Source organism: Pempheris klunzingeri, chromosome 12 (assembly GCF_042242105.1).
Source record: "Pempheris klunzingeri isolate RE-2024b chromosome 12, fPemKlu1.hap1, whole genome shotgun sequence".
Classification (NCBI taxonomy): Eukaryota; Metazoa; Chordata; class Actinopteri; order Acropomatiformes; family Pempheridae; genus Pempheris; species Pempheris klunzingeri.
Window position 1 is genome coordinate 1835648 of NC_092023.1, and position 11816 is coordinate 1847463.

Genomic DNA, 11816 nt, shown 5'->3' on the forward strand with positions numbered 1-11816 from the left:
CTGGCCCCGTTGTGCCGAAGCAGGAGGAGCCATAGCAGACAGGCACGGTCCGTCAGGCCTCGGTCACATCACATGGGAGGACCTCTGCTCTGCACCGCACGCTCCCACAGTCACTGCATCTGCAGTTTAATCCTTACAGGTGCAGCTCAGGTGTGGTGCACCTCATACAACCAGTGACACCAAAATACCCTTTAACTCAGTATTATATATTATATTATGTCATGCTATATTTATTTTGCATATTCTGCAAAAAGAAATTGCAATCAAGGCTTTTTATTTGCACTATAGTTTAAAACATTCATATTGCATACATGCACTGTACATGCAGTATTGTGAATAAGTAAGAATACTTTTAAAAAAAATGTAAATTTTATTTTTTTAAATCAATTTACAAACTGCAAAGTGAGCAAATCAATATTTGCTGTGACCCCCCCTTTGCCTTCTAAACAGCATCAGTTCTTCAGGGACACTTGCACAGGTTGCAGGTTGCTCCAAACCTCTTGGAGAACTAACCACAGATCTTCAGTCTCTTCCTGGGATCCCAGACAGACTGGATGATGTTGAGACTCTGTGGGTGGGTGGGGGCCACACCATCACTTCCAGGACTCCTTGTTCTTCTTTATGCTGAAAATAGTTCCTAATGACATTGGCTGTATGTTTGGGGTCGTTGTCCTGCTGCAGAATAAATTTGGGGCCAATGAGACGCCTCCCTGACGGTGCTGTGTGATGCACAAGTATCTGCCTGTATCTCTCAGCATTGAGGACACCATTAACTCCACCAACTCCATTTGTAGAAATGATTTATTGTTCTGCTCTCCAGCCCTCCGGCAAACAAACTGCCTTCTGCTACAGTCAAATATTTCAGATTTACTCATCATATTCTTCTGCACCCCAGTTCCTGTTTTCATGCATACTAAGTCTCTTGTCCATGTTGGAGGTTTGTTTTTTCGGCCACAGTTCTCCCATGAAGACACTCCTGTGGACAGTAGATGGTGTACCTGAGTCCCACTGGTTTCTGCTGGTTCTGAGCTGACGGCTGCTGGACATCTTCTGACCTCAAAGGGAATTAAACATAATGTGTCTTTCATCTGCTGCACTAAGGATCCTTGGCCGACCGCAGCGAACACGATCCTCAGTGCTGCCTGTTTCTTTGTGCTTCTTCAGAAGAGCTTGAGGAGCACATCTTGAAAGCCCAGCCTGCTTTGAACTCTTTACCTGGCAGAGACCTTGCTGATGCTGTATAACCACCTTGAGTCTTGCTGCTGCGCTCAGTCTGAACATGATGACCTGTGACATCAAACTGTCTTCCACAGCCTCACCTTGGTGGCACAGTGTGTTCCTCCCTCAGTTTTAATCCTCCTGCAGCTGTTTCTGTTTCAGTTAATGACTGTGATTCAACCTACATATGAAGCTGCTGATCATCACCACCTGTTTGGTTTAACTGATTAATCAAACACCTGATTATGATCCCACAAAGCCCCCGACTGTGTGCAAGTGTACCTGGAAGAATCAATGCTGTTTTCAAGGCAAAGGGTGGTCACACCAAACATTGATTTGATTTTCTTCTGTTTGCTCACTTTGCATTTTGTAAATCAATAAAAATAAACAATCAAGTGTTATATTTCTGAAAGCATTCTTACTTTACAGCATTTCTTCACACCTGCCTAAAACTTTCACACAGCACTGCATGTAACTAAATGTTCCTTGTAAATATTATTTAGTTTTGCCTTTTATATTTCTTCTTTTAGTGCTGCTTTTACATAGTTTGTTCTATTTCATTGCCTTTTTTGTTGTTTGGGTCCTATTATGAATTAAATATTTGAATATCTGTGTGTGTAGCATGGAGGGGGCTACGGCTGCATTTCATTCTGCAACCCTGTGATCTATTATGATAAATAAATCAAATGAAGAATTAAAAAAAAGTTGTTTGATTTGTGAAGATTGGTCCCTCGGTGGTTAGAAAAGCTTTGCAGCTAAGACGCTGCTGCTACTGAAAATTGCTTGAGCTCAGAGAAATGGCGAGTGAGAAGATAATTCCTCCGCAGGGATCAATAAAGCACCTCATGAGGTGAGGAGGCGAGAGCTTAATAGTTACAAAGCAAAGCTCCCACTCACAAAATCTTTCAGAGTGACCCAGAGAATGAGGTTGTGGATATGAGTGGTCCAAGCTGAGACTCTTTGACAGAGTGACCTTTAAACCTCCGTGTTTTGAGCTCAGCTTAGTCTTTTCACTGTTAGAGGAGCCTATTGACGTGAAGTTGGCACCTGGAGGAGACCAGTCTGACATCTCAGCCGCTCTGCTTGACCTTCCATAAGTGTTCCTCTGACCTGGATGAGCCACTAGAAGATGGAGGATTTCATTTTTATATCAAGCAGCTCAGTCCAGAAATACTGCTTTCATTTGTTCTGCAGTGCTTCACACATGTTTATACGGACATTTAAATCATAATGTGGCATCCTGTTGCAAATATGATGACAGGGAGGAAGCTATTAGCATAAAGACAGTGGCTGTAAATGACTGAATACCAGCTGTACTCATCTCCTTAATATCCTGAAGGCCTTTCAGTGAAAATAATAAAAGTGAATCATGTAACAACAATGCACATCCTGCAGAGCTGTTCAGAGATGTTCCACATTAAACAAAGAAGTAGACAGGAGTTACACTCACTTTTCAGTGGAATTAACAGCTGCATGCTGAGAAATTATCTTCTGTGTGAGAATAAGTGTGGAGTTAATTCAAATTGTAATTTACTTTTTCCTTTAAGTTGTTCAAACTTCCTTCTAGAGTCTTTGATCAGTTTGTGTGGATGAATGAGAATAAGAACAAGAGAATAATTAGTATTATTATTTCATACACAGAATCGAACTTTGAGTTATTGAAGGTTTATGTTACAGCTGCAGGTTAAATGGTGACGTATCACAACTAGAACATCTGGTGTTGTGTCTGAGGGTGGTGCTGTTCAGCGAGACCTGATGAGCACAGTGAAGAAGGTCTCACACATCTGAGCGCAGCCAAACACCATTCACACTGCAGGAGAAAATCAGTACGTGTTTTTATCATTTGCATCTGTGCTTTTATCACTGCTTCATGTCAAAAGGTATAAAGGCGTTTAAAAAAGAAGTGTGCAGTTAGATTGTTTTTTAATTTCTTACTTTGCTTGAATACCTTTGGCTTTATTATCGGCCTCCTCTGTATTAAAACACATGAAGACACTTGATGTTTGGTCGTGTCTTTCTTGCACAGCAGCCTGGTTGTCCACTAGATGTCTCCTCATCTCTACCTCGGAGTATTCGCCACATGCTGTGTGACTGATGAGCATCACATGATGCTTCGTCTTTGCAGTCTGTGACTTTTTTTTTTGCCTCTATTGTCTAAATGATGCTTCACCGCGCTTTTCTCACTGAAATATGAAGGTTTTTTTTCTCATACGGTCGCTGTAAATCATAATTTAGGCCCAGAGCCTTTATCCTGGGATGCTGCCATGATGCTGATGTTGTTTGTCAAACAATCAATCAACCAATCAATCTGTATTCACGTAGCACCAATTTACAACAAATGTAATGTGAAGACACTTTTCACACAGAACTCTTTAATGAAGAGACTCAACAATTCAAAATTAGGATTCAAATGGTGTCAAATTACTAAAATGTGCTGAAGAATAATCTCCTCCTTCTTTTTACCCTGTAAATGTTATGTTAATGTTTGCGTGTAGGACATCAGGATGTGCCTGTGGTGACAACATGGTCATTAATTAGCATATTTTCAGGCAGGTCTAAGTGAAAACCTCTGCACTGGCCAATAACATAACAGTAAATGTCTCTGCGGCGGCCTTTAGGTGGCAGCGTCCCTGCAAAAACCAAAAGTCCCGGTGTTCACACACATTTACAGTATTTCTATTTTCTGTTTATGCATCTGTTTGCTCTCATAATGTTTTGTTTCATGTCTGCAGTCACCTCCACACCTATCAGCAGGACCATCTGTGATCTGCTGTTGTGCGGTCGTCGTCCCATCTGTGAGCTGGTCTGTCCGTCTGAAGCCGACTGACCCCATGAAAGGAGTCAGCAGAGATGTTTTAAGTTGGACATGGTGTTGGACAAAACATTAGACCGACATTAGAGACAGTTGTGCCCAGAAATGTATGAGTGCTTATTGTTTCTGTAGTTATGTGGCCAGTCATGAATGATTTAATCGAGGTGATTACTTTTTCTGAATGGACTCGTGTTGTCAGCAGGGTTGTAAATAACAAACCCATTGACTTTATGTAAATGATGCACCAGCTGTTGTCCTCCTATGATAAAATGGTTGAACTCAGTGTTACTGTGGCTACGGAGCATTTTTCATCTTTCAGGTTTTGTCTTTTTACTTCCATCTTTAATGTTTCATCACCAGTCGGAGACGTATTACTTCACCCAGTCCTGGAGCATGGAGAGCTTAACTGTCAAGATGTCTGTTGTTTTCTATACTAATCTGTTGGAGATATGACAGTGAGGCACATGTGTTGGCTTGGTAACCAATCTAGTATCCAGTGGCAACAGAGGTCTATTGAATGCCGGGTGGCTCTGTATTGGCTGGTGTGCCCACCGCTCTCCTGTGTCACCAAGTCACAGAGGCACATCCACATAACAGCTCACAATAATAGAGGGTTGTGTAATATTCTTAAGACTGTGTGTGTGTGTGTGTGTGTGTGTGTGTGTGTGTGTGTGTGTGTGTGTGTGATCGGGGAGGGGTTGCCCTAACACTGGTATTACAAACACTCTTTGTTCTGAACAACTTAATGTACTGACCTGCAGGTGGTAGCACTCTGCCTGTGTCACTTTGTCTGTCTCCATCAGATGCACACACACACACACACACACACACACACACACACACACACACACACACACACACTTCCTGACTTCTACCAACCTCCATCCTTTGCATTAGATGCACTCATGAAAGCGTCAGTGGATCCTGTGCCTGTCTGAAGGCATCCACTGGTGCAGAGGCAGACACAACAGGATAAGCGTCTTTGTCTCAGGCTCCTGTCTGTCAGAGACACCCCCCCCCCCCCCTCCCAGCCTCTCCTCTATTTGGGCGGCTGTTACAGAGAGGGCAGATGGCTCATTACCATAAATAGGACAGAGAGAGAGTGAGTGAGGGGGCCGCGCACACCGACCAACAGGACCATGCCGCCCAAAAACCAAGGAAATGGGAGGCCGTTGCTAGGAGAGAGGAAAGACAGCTTTATGGCAACACAAAGCTGATTCCCCCATCCGACCTCATCTCGCTCCCGCCCCCTCGTTCCCCGCTCTGGGGACAGAGCCTTGAATCTGCCGGTGGGGGACAGATGGTCGATGGGGCCCACCGTCTCTACAGCTGGACGCAGTCAGACCTGGCAGGACCGGATCACACCTTGTCCTGTCCAGCCTATGAGAAGCAGGAGCAGAAAGTGCTGAAGCCCAGGCCACCAGCTAAGAATAGATCCACACTTGTTGCCCACAGGAAATGTGTGCCTGCTCAATAGATGATAATATGTTGAGAGTTTGTCTTTGTAGTGGTGTAATGCTCTCCTCTCTAGGATGGAAATCATACACTGAGGATAATCACAGGTTGTCTCTTTCTTCTCTATTGCTGCCATTCAGTCTCTAAACAATTAATGGTGATGATTTGGTTATTATTATTTGTATTGGGAATTTCTAGTATGATACACCTACACACACACACACACACACATCCCAGCATGACTCTGACGTAACAGAGTGGGCTTTTTTCAGCCACAACTCTGTTATTTTTAATCTCTCTCCCTCTTTGCTAATCTAAGCATCCCCCTTTCGAGCCGTTGCCCATGTTTTTAACGACTGCCATGTTCGTTTAATGCATCCGTCCATACGCAGATAGAAAAAGTGCACCAGAGGAGGGGAGTGCCGGGGTGGGGTGAGGTGAGGCACTTGGAAAATGAGTGAAGACACCACCTCTGAGACAATAGCACATCTGCTCTCAGCAGACCTCTGGCTGAAAGGGCAAGAGCAGCCAACTGTGTCACAGATATGAGGGAGGGGAAATCAATTTAGAAAACAAGAGCGTCTAAATTAAATCATTAAAGAACGTTAGATGTAAAAACTTCTGATTGGTCATTTCTGAATGGCTGTTTTGTCATAGTTTGATTTGGGATAAATCACCAATATTTGTCTATATTGCTCTTAATAATGATAATGTTGGTTGATGAGGTTTGGGACATGTTGCATGATGTCTTTGGGGAATTGGGGCAGGATGTTTGACAGCATCATGTATGTGTTGGGAGGGAGTAAGGATTGGAAAAGGAGGGCGAGAGGAACAACTAACCAGAACGAGGGGAAGAAAGCGTAGCAGCAGCATGACAAGTAAGGAGAATAGAGGCGGTCCTGCATCACCTAGCCATCCGCCATGGTTGCATAGGAACACGAGGGCCATGTCTACCCCGCAGACACACTCCTTTCCTCTCTCCTCTGCCACGCTTCATTACACAGTGCTCAGCCAGGCACACAGAGGCACTGCGCCACTTTCTCCACACTACAGCCGTGTGCCCACTCTCAGCCTCACAGCCAGGCTCCCCTCAGACCCAGGAAGGGCAGACGCTGCCCCTCAGGCAGCAGGTCGCACTCACTCTATATGCATAGGGCAGAGACGGCACTGGGGGGTCTGCAGTGGTGTCAAACTAAGCAGTGGTCCCCAACCTTTTTGGGTAGACACCCCCCCACCCCACAGTCCTGTTGGATGAGCTCAGGTACCCTCTCATATACTGCTCGTTTTGAAATCCATTCTAGGTACTTGGAGGTCCAACAGCAACAGGCTTACATGGTTTAATGCTCATAAAAACACATTATGTCTCTAACAGCAGACGTGGCTGCTGCAGCTGTTTTAGACCTCTGTCTGAACGTTCAGCTTTAGAAGAAGGAAACTATCAAACAAAAAAAACAAGGTGGATCCAGGAGGTTTTCAGTGGGAAAGCTGGCCTGAGCTGGAGGAGGTCACATGATCAACAGACCCCCCTTATGACATCACAAGGGGAGTGTTTTCACACACATTTACTGAAAAACGGGGCTGGAGAAAAAGGAAAATGTGTTTTCTCATAGTTTGAGGGTCTCTAGATGCACTGGAGGCACATATTTATGTTGAAAAGACTTTAAAAAGTGCATTTTACTGACACTTTATTTCCGTAACAAGTAAATGTCCCCGGTGTGGGATAAATAAACTCTTTCTCATCATAATATGGGACCGTTAGAGTGGATATAATACAAAATGTATTCATACAGTCAGTTTGGTTATGTTTGCATATTACTATATACTATTAGTTTTAATAATGCTTTACTTTTAGCTGAATATTTCATTAACCATTCATGTCATCATCCATTCATTTTAGATTTTTGCCACATTAGTTGTTTGCTCTGTTGCCTCACAGCACAAAGGTTTGAATCTGCAGTTTGAACTTGTGTTCAAACTCTGTTTCTGTGTTGAGTTTGCATTTGCTCCCCCGTGTTTGCGTGGGTTTTCTCCAGGTGCTCCGGCTTCCTCCCTCAGTCCAAAGACATGCAGGTCTGTCTCTATGTTCGACCCGGTGACTGACTGGAGAAAAGTCCGGGGTGAACTCTGTTCTTTCCCAATGTCGATCTGGGATTGGCTCCAATCAGCAGCACAGACAACAGATTTCAAACAGTTATCTATTACTTTTCGTTAACTCTTTATTATATTTGTTCTAGTTATCTTTTCCAACCACTACCTTTATCTAACTATTAGCTTCTCTCTAACTAGCCTACAACACTGCTCAGACGTTAAAGTTAAAAGATATATTGCTAAAAATCAAATCATAAGTTCTATTTCAGTTAAACCACTTGGCCCTTGGTGACTGCAGAGGAACCCCTGGGATCGTTTTAAACTGCAAGAAGGATTAATGTAAATGTTTAAGTTATCTATACGTTATTCACATTTACCACCAGCGGGCAGATTAATTATTACATGAGAAAACACAGCACACACTTACTCACACTGCTGGAAGAACATTAGCAATCCCTCATATGTGTCATAGCCCACTATGGAGCTGGTAGTGCCAGACAACACTGCCGGGCACAACACCACTATTGTCCCACAAGATAAAGTGCGCTTGTGACCAAGGCGAGGCGGGGAGGACCAGATGCTGTGAAAAGATAAGGGAGTGTCAAAGCACAAAGCTTTCGGTGTTGTGTTGTTGTTTACAGTGCAGTCGTCGGTCGAATGTTTCTCCAGACGTCACGTCTTCACGGCCCTGATGGAGCTTTTTAAAGTCTAGGTAGTGGGTCGTCTTTCCTTTATCCTCCTCCTGCTTCACAGTTAATTGACTACAAGTGTTCATTTGCCTGCAAGGAGCAGTCGTTAAGGTTGAATAACAAAATTTAGCCTGGCAATAGAACAGCCAGGGATCAATGGGTTAATTCAATTGCCTCTGCATGTGGTGTATTGTATAGCAGGGCCATTTGAAAGCCTTTATATGGGAGTCGTGCAGTTTTAGTGTGCTTAAAAGTGCAAAGAGATAGCAGGAATATTGGTCAATAAAGAGAGAGGAGAACAGCACCAAAGGCAACGGCATAAAACAGACCAAAGTCCAGAGCAGGGAGTTTGGCCGACTGAACAGTCAGGTAAATACAGACGGTTAGAAAGCTGCTTCACTTCCTACTGTCCTGTTTGGGAAAGAGCTGTTAGTGTCTCCTAAAAACTCCAATGCAGCATGACGGGTGACTCAAACAGCAGAATGTGATTGTTTAGTTTAGACTGATTTATCTGATCTGCAGAGCTGTGGCTCAGAAATCAGACCTGAATCCTAAAGTCCAGCTTTCTACTTAAAGATGGCTGTCTGTGGTGACCTGCCCTATTTTTTGCAACAACTCTCAGAAACCTTAAACATTAGATACATGAGGTCGCTCTTTTTAGAGACTCTACCTGTGTTGTTACTCCTCGGCCCAGCTATAATGCACATTTATCAAGTTTTTAGGGTCACTTACCTCTACGTGTTCGTACAAATTGCCCGGCTTTGGCCCTTTGAAATGATTAAAACCAGACACAGTTGCACAGTGAATGAGAGGCTTGTCTTCATCACAAGCACATAATTGTTTACTGAGCACTGATTACTAAAATGGCCCAGTAAAAACAGGTAAAAGTCATTTTTCCTAAAAAGCTAAATACACCGTTTAGTATAATGTAACTTACTGTGCTCAGTTCATGCCACTATGCTTCATCCTCCACTGGAGCCAATTGATGCTTGGGCCTGTTTATACAAGTGTTTGCCCAATCTAACCTGGCCAAATAGACTGAATCAATACAGAATTACAGTATATTTGTTTGACTGTTGAAAAGATCATTCCTCTGCCCTACGTGTCGAGCATTTTATTGCCTGTGCATTAAAGGAGGCACTTATCAGCTGACAGATAACAGACAATCAGCACACTGCTGACACAATTCATAAGACCCGGGTAGCAGAAAGGATTGTCAAACAAAGGCTTCTGTAGGCAAACACACTCTTCAGTTGAGGATAACTGCAGGCAAACGCTGGGGGAACCTCCAGGGAAAACAAAACCTGGAGAACAAAGACAGTGTTGCATTTGAAACAAGTTGACCACGCCTGGTTGATCTGCTGACAGTCAGAGGGCGGGTACGAGTAACATTTACACTATTCTTTACTGCCAGGACATAAATTTAGCGTCTGAGTATTTAATAAGGAATACTCAAAGATAAAAGTAAGCTGTCTGCACTCCTTGTTTTGTGCTCCCTCCTTTAACAGCAGTTGGTTGCTCCTTACCGAGCAATTAAGTCTGGACTTCCAGTGCGTGTCTGAACACAGCAGGTGGCCTCTGGCAGCTTCAAAGACAGTTGAGGTTGCCTTCTCGTCATGGAGAAAATGTAAATACAACCCGTTTAACCAGTAGCCACACTGGCCGTGCTTATCTAGGCAAATAAAATGCCACAAAGCCTCATGTGCATGTGGGTCTGCGTGTGTTTCTGCACACGTGTGCGCGCGTGTTAGTGCTCTTTAATCTTTGTCACAATTCTCTCGATGATTCTTCCACTTCGCATTTCAAAGGAGGTTCAAACTAATTAGCTCAGGGTGCCGGTTGTCTGTTGGTTTCTCTCCCGTAACGACTGCAGGTGATTGTTCCAACGTCTAAATCCTCCAAAAGGACCAGGACAGGGACGCTCCATAACGTCCCCTCCTGTGAAAAGGAGAGGTTGTGCTCACTGGTGAATGTTTTGGGTAACATCACAGGCCCTTATGCCACGAAGAAATCCAGACCATATTTACATATTTACATCCATTACACAAAAGCATCTATTGTGTTTGTTTGTGTGTGAGAGCGAGAAAGAGGTGGAGGAACAGTACCTGACATGTTTCTAATGAAAATGTAGGATTCAGTGTGTGTGTGTGAAGGGAGATTATTTTGAATCCAGCTGCTGCCTATAGCGGGACAATCCTGTTTCTTCTGGAGTGTGATTTATCTTTACAGTTTCCACCTCTTCACTGACTGTATACCAAAAGTGTCAGCATCTGTGTCCCCGCTCCAGAAACCAAAGCTAGGTATAATGAGAAAAAACAGAGAGAACAACACAGGCAAGAGGATAGATTGAATGGAGAGCAGCACACAAACAAGGCTTGTCACTAATAGAGAGTTTTATGAGCTCCAGACCTGCTGAAATGGAGTGCCGTGCGTGTGCAGCAGCTCTTATCGGCTCGCTGGCAGCAGGGGAGGGTGAGAGCTTCCACACTCACGCTCCGTAAAAATGGTCTGATTCATTTTCCGCATGAGAGGGTCTCACTGGGGCGGCATCAGACCAGCCAGTCCGCACAGATTTATGGACCATTAAAGCAGCAGGCCTCCTGACCGCCATGCCACCATAGGCTGGCTGCTAAGACACACTGCACCCTCATTCATGCTCGGTCACTTCTCTCCATCACAGGGTTCCCTTCCGCATTGTTCATCCCTTCATCAGCACCACTTTTACTGCCTTACATGAACTCCTCTCATAGTCTGTAATCCGACTGTTCGTCACCTGGCTCCCTTTGATATAAAGCCAGATATTTACTACAACTATCTCCCCCATTGTTAGTGTAAAGACCTTTTTTTGTCCCAAAAAGGATCATTCCTAAAGTCATCAGTGCACTGGGCAGACAGCATGTTATATGGTCCGGGAAGTGCTCCAATAGCGTTAAGAACATCTCTGATGGTGGTCAGCGGGGCATGTTGTTTTAGCCTAACAGTTTTACAATCAGATTAGCACCAATGCAGGCACACAGACTAATGGGTCTGTCTTTCCAAGGCATCCTCAATCAGCTGTTTCCATGTGATTAATGCATCTTGCTCTCCTCTCCCTCATCTGTTCGCTGTGCAACTTCATCATCCCTGGGAGTGACACTGGAAGGGAAAATGGGGCAGGGTCTATGCTGCTTGCCGGCCCTAAGAATAGCTCAGTGTGCAAGAAAATTATGCCACAGCAACCTGAGCAGAGGCTCAAAAACGTGAATGAATGGATATAATGGTATCCAGGGTGCTCTGCCACCGCTGATAAATCGCTTCACATGCTTTTTTTGGGGGAATAAATCTAAAATATAACATATTTAATGCTATTCTTCGCCCTTCTGTGCAGGAATAAAATGTACAGTGGCCACAGTGTGTTGTAAACAAGGAAGCAGCCGAGCCACAGATCAACAAAACTAGTTTCCAGAGTATCAGACGAGTATTCAGTCTGACATAAAACCGCCATTACGCCACAGCAAAGCCTGTTTATCCAGTTGAAAGAAAGGGGAAAAACAAGGGTGTGCATCAACAGCAGA